This window comes from Rhipicephalus sanguineus, chromosome 11 (genome assembly GCF_013339695.2).
Source record: "Rhipicephalus sanguineus isolate Rsan-2018 chromosome 11, BIME_Rsan_1.4, whole genome shotgun sequence".
Lineage (NCBI taxonomy): Eukaryota > Metazoa > Arthropoda > Arachnida > Ixodida > Ixodidae > Rhipicephalus > Rhipicephalus sanguineus.
Window position 1 is genome coordinate 89,463,299 of NC_051186.1, and position 6,039 is coordinate 89,469,337.

The 6,039-nt window shown below is 44.2% G+C and overlaps 1 pseudogene; it reads left to right on the forward strand.

Annotated features, from left to right (window-relative positions):
- Positions 1 to 262: 262 nt before the first annotated feature.
- LOC125756419 (uncharacterized) lies at positions 263 to 2,628 on the forward strand (annotated as a pseudogene).
- Positions 2,629 to 6,039: the final 3,411 nt, after the last annotated feature.

Consider the following 6,039-nt stretch of genomic DNA (forward strand, 5'->3'; position numbering starts at 1 on the left):
TTGCAAGCAGCTGCCTAGCAATGCATGAAGAACACAAAACATCGATGAAGCAACGACGACGCCAGCGGCGGTGGTGGGTGCGCCCTTCTCTTCAAGAACGTGAGAAGCTCGGCCACGCGAATCAACTGCTGCCTCTTCTGCGAGATCGCGACGTGGAGTACTACAGAGAGTAAGTTGAAGTCTCTTTGATCACAACATTCATCTACGCGCTCTTGGGAACATCTGCGTGACGCAGTGCAATTTGTATCCCCGTAGGTACATCAGGATGCCTCCACGCACTTTCGACACGCTTTTGCACCTTTTGAGACCTCACATTCAAAAGAAGGACACCAACTTCCGCAAGGCAATCACTGCCGAGCACCGACTTGTACAAACTTTGCGGTAAGAGGACCATGCGAATTGTCGAGCTCGCTTCTTTTGTACGTCTGTGAAATGCAAAGTAAAAAGCCTACATTTGACACATCTCGCGCATTTCGACGCACCTGCCTTGGTACAGTCGACGTGCGTTTCTTTTAGAAGCCTTCTTTTTATTGCACAGTGACAGAGGGGGAATGTTTGTCTATGTACGTGCATGCATTGCGTTTCATTTGGTTTATCGCGCTTTGAGTAACATTAAATGTTAGTGGGAATTAAGAAAAGGGCCACGCGAGAAAATGGTCAAAATAATGACGTCGTGAGTGAATTCTTTATAAATACGTACATTTTCTACTTCAGTGAATCTTGTACCCCCCTGGAAACGTGTGCTCTCTCTGTAAATGTTTCTGCTTTTCTTTTTTCTTCTGATTCTTGGCTGCTGGAGAAACGCTCCGCTCTTCGTCCTTCAATTTTTTAGATGAGCGTTCGACAGCATGCGAGATTGTGTCATCAGTGTGCCAGGCGCTGTGGGACGTACTTGGCCCTGTATATGTTGCTCGTCCATCAAGTGCAAGCTAGTGGCTACAGGTAAACATTACGCAATAAACGCGTATTGCATATATTGCGCCTGTAACTCGTGACATGCCTATTGAACATCCATGTTAACTGTGACTGGACATACATGACTTGTATGTCATTTTCACCTGTGTGCGGTTTTTTATCCCTCAGATAGCAAGAGAGTTCGAGGAGCGTTGGAACATGCCCCACTGTGTGGGCGCAATTGATGGGAAACATGTTGCCATCGAATGCCCTGCCAAATCGGGAAGTGTGGACTACAACTACAAGAGCTTTTTCAGCAAATCGATGCTCGCCGTCTGCGACGCATGCTACAGGTACACTCTTGCTCTTGATGCGCCAGAAATTCATTGTTTCGTAATTTCGACAAGCACAGAGTGTCGGTATGTTGACGTAAACTCAACGAAAAAGTGGGACTCATATTGCAGGCTGTGGAGTTGCATGGACGGTTTTTATGTCACTTTCTGTCTCGCCCTCTGCGTTGAAGCAGTCGTAAGAGACATATAAGGTATTGCGTGCGACAGAATGTTTCCAATTTCTCCAGGTTTCTCTACGTTGAAGTGGGGCACCATGGGAGCGATTCAGATGGCGGAGTCTTCGGCCAAAGCAAGCTGCATGACATTATTCTTTCAAAGAATGAAGGATTTCCCCATGATGCACCGCTGGGCAACATTGGCCAGATTCCCTTTTACCTGGTAGGAGATGAAGCATTCCCTCTGAAGACGTACTTGATGCGGCCGTATCCACGCAAAAGCAAGTTGGACCCTTTCATTTCTTTTCCCTACTGGACTTCATTGCCTAACGCTATTATTATGGGCTCTTAGTAACGTGATTCACTGGAGTCTGAACTGCCCTAAATATATTGCCACAGATAAACACGTTAATATGTTCATTGAGAGTGCTCCTTGGATGTTCATGTTTGGCAAGAGAAATTAGCCATTCTATAATTGCACGCTTTTTCAAGATTCGTTTACTAAACACATTTTATCTCAAAATGCTATCACCATGTCATCAGACATGGGTTACAGAAGCCGTAACCAGATTTTTCTTTCATCTAGAGGCGCTCAAGCACTTTGCCACATGCAAGAACTTTTGCTTCTATGTACATTTGTGTTTCCTTGAGGCACCGCCCTTCTGCTCCACTGTCAAGAAAATTAAGCAGAAGCATGTCGCAGTGTGTTTACTGACAGCATGCCTTACTGTTCTGTCGGGCAATATTTCACAGCTCCTACAGAAAAGTGTCTCTTGAACCTAGGTATGTGGACGACTGTTCATGCAGGTCTGCAACCGTTCTTTGCTACAAGTGCTGAGGAAGAGGCTTCGCAAGGGGAAAGACAGGATTCCGAACCAGTCAGCTTCGAGGAGGCACACTCTAAACGGATCTTCAACTACCGCCTAAGCAGAGTCCGTCGAGTGGTCGAAAATGCATTTGGAATAATGGCTCAAAGGTGGCGCATCCTGCGTCGCCCTTTCAAAGCCAAAGATGACAACATCAGACGAATCATCTCTGCATGCGTGGTTCTCCACAATTTCATGATGAAGGAGTCTGAGACATCTCGATACGCCTACTGCCCTCCCGGGACAGCTGACCACGTTGACTGGCAGGGGAACATCACAGAAGGCAGCTGGAGGGCGGACGGCACCAGCAGTGATGCGCTGCCACCTCTGCCAAAGACTGGCTGCCATGCCACAAGGTAATGATGTTTTCATGCAGCGAGGTTAGTGGATCGAGGTGGCATTAGAGATATGAAACGTGCGCTAGCATTAGGCACAAATTTTGCATGAACAATTTGCAACTCCACAAGGACTTGCAGAGGACTAGCACCGAAAATGCAAATGGTCGTTGCTGTTTCGACTAATTTGTCAGTTAAAATCATCAGCCTAGCTCATGCCCACCGCCCAACGAAGGCATCAGGCAACACTGTTTCAGTGCAAATAAATATGCCAGTAACTATCTCATGCAGTCATCTTGTATTATTTCGCGACAACAAATTCTTAAATGGCCATAGCAGAACACGTGTTCAGTGGCAATCTCAATCCCATCAGCCATGCTAAATCGAACACCATTACAGCACATGTAAGCACTGAAGAAGTGTTAAAACTTGACAACAGGTCGCATTTCATGGCCCTTATTCCTCTGGGTGCAAGTTGCTACTAATGGATAACAAGAAGAAACCCTTGCGGGTTTCCACAGAGCGCTTTGGCATGAGCAGGCACAAGAAGTGAAAAACAAAAAAACTTGCCTGGAGCATGAGAGCTCATCCCATGAGCAACGTAACATTGAATTGCTACTGATATATATAGCTGCATAAAATTTTTTCTCCTAGGATCGCTTACAAAGTGCGGGACCTCCTTGCGAAGCACTTCATCACCATTGGCAAGGTGCCTTGGCAAGAACGCAAGATCATGGACAAGAGCCTGTGCAGTGGTGAGTAAAGGTTTTTATTGTTATCATGCGAATAAATGTACTTCTGCAGAGAGACACCCTGTCTCTCTGTGCAGTGTTTACGATGAAACACTACAGTACACACTTACACAAATGTCATGATATTGAGAAGTGTGTGGAATGTTTCGTAACAGGTAAATAAGGGTTTCTAAAGACAGAATGAAGCAAAAAGTCTTTGTTGTTCTGTTTATGCTATGAATCTATTCCTCGCATTTGGCAATACATGTCAAGCAGCTTGCCCAGTTGCTTCTACTCGCCTAAGTGACAAAGCTGCGACAGAATGCTTGCGGCGCACTCTTTGTATGTTTTTTTTTTCATTGATGAAATACTGTCACTTGAGAGCTTGTTCCATTTTGTTATGGAACATGATCTATGCTTCTTTTCGCATTTCGAACCCCCCCCCCCCTTTAAAAATTGTCAATTTCGCTTGCGTATATATACACGCACGCATACAAACGCACGCACGAACATACATAAAGTATGGTTGAACCCCCCCCCCCCCAAAAAAAATATTTCTGGCTACGCCCCTGGTAGCTGCCTTTGTAAAAAAATTGCAATGCTGTGCAAGTAGATGTTAACCAAAAAGTACGTTTGTAGAAGAACTAAAATACAAAAATAGAAAATACAATTCGAAACTACATTTGAGCTTCAAAGCAACTTGTGCGTACCTTTAAAATACCTTGCACATGTTATAGCAGCAGCTTTCAATACCACTTTTGTACAGCCAAGTTTTGAAATGGTTTCAGAGGCTCACCCCACCTTCAGAAACATAGCTAATTGCCTAATTCACGTTCCAGCCTTGCTTCGTTGATCTTTTCGAGCATCACTTGTTGCAGTGCTGTTACAGCATCTACCTGCTGGTGGGGGCTTAGCAAGCGCAGCTGTTCTGCCAACGACATACAGAAAAAGTAGGGAAAGTCGTGATTTTCCTTGGAACCCTGTGATGCTTTCACTGCACGCAGTTGGTTTAGGCATTCTGCCGCAATGTCCACATGGGAGACTGTCTGCGATGAACTGAAAAGGAGCGGTGCATACTTCAGACACATGATTGTCACACCATTAGCACTTTTTCTCACCTTGCATCACTGGCTGCCGTCCTAGGGACCTTGCGTGGCCTGTTAGTGCAAAGGAGGAAATTGAATTATGTAGTTCCAAGAAAAGGCTATATCACAAAATATAGCATTTGTAAATGGTGTATATATCAGAAACTGTCAATATGATCCTGTTAGGACAGCTTGCCTTTCAGACCGATTCCTTGCATTCTGATCGCCCTCTGCACTCTCTGACCTACAAAATAAACTGCCGTTTAGTACATAGATATTGTACTACAGCGAACTTCTGCAGTGAAACGTAGCTTTCCACTTCTACAGTTTTCATGTTTAATAGATTGCTGTTACCTTTCTGCTTCGATGTTTGCAGGTGTTGCACAGGGCGGCGACTCAACTGTCTCTGACGGCTCGTCCAAGACAACGGCAACATAGCTGTCGTCCTCTAGCTGGCCCTCCTCTGCGATACCTGTGCTGCTGCTCGTTGTTGGCCCCGGATCATCCACACTTGATGCTCTGTGTGAAACGTCATTGGAAAAGATTAACTAGTGTGAAAGAATTGTTATGTGAAAATTCTCTTCACTTTGGCATGAAGTAGTATTCGTCTTAAACGAGCACTGATTGTCACTTTGAGCAGCCACTTATTTATAAATAGCATTTTTAGTGGTACAAGTGCATGTTTTCAGACACACTGAAAAGAAAATGTGGTGTATCTGAGCAGACCCACTTCCGAGGAGAAATACCTTGAGGTGCCTGTGGACCTTAATTGCATGCTAACATGTGTCGTGTGAAGCTGACACGTATTACAAAGTGGAGGAATTTTCTTGTACACTAGACCTTCTTGACCATATATTTATAGCAAAAAGTGAATATGGTGGTTGTTAGAGCTCACTTTATAAAATGTGAGGGTAATTTTGAACTTGAATCACGTGACGTGGTATTGCGTTACAACCCCTGCTTTGCTTCATTAAAAAAGTTTTCCTAAGCACCTTCACTCTCCTCACCATATTTTTTCACATGCTCATGTGATCGTTAGCATTGTTTACATGCACGCAAAAACTGGCTTTCTTGGTAATATTTCAAAACCTTTTGCACCATAATCTAAGGGCTACCTCGTATTTCTTACTGCTAAAATTGCTGTGAAATCTGTTGCTACTCACCGTTCGGCACATCTGAACCCTATATTTGTGGAAATGCTGGAAAGCAACATTATAAATGTTGTCAGTAATCCCAGAGCTATAGTGCATTCGTACCTTTCCATGCACAAGTGGTAAAGTACAGTACACTGTTTCATGCACAAGACTTGCTAATGAAATATGTAAATATTATCTGGTTGTTTTTTTGTTATGCTTTAGTGATTGTTCATGCTTGTGCGATGTGCATGTCATCTGGTGGAGTTTTTTCCTGCGTCCATTGTTCCTCCTGGTGTAGTAAAGAAGTTAAGTGTTATGCTTAGGTTATATATGGACAAGTAGTGTGGTGAGCATATCAATATCTATGTAACATTTAGCTTGGGCATTGCATTGTGCGTGTGCTGATTTGCAGCTGTGAAACTCGCCGAACGACTGTAGGATGTGTGGACTCGGAAGTTTAAAATCATCTCGCTTTTCTCCCTCC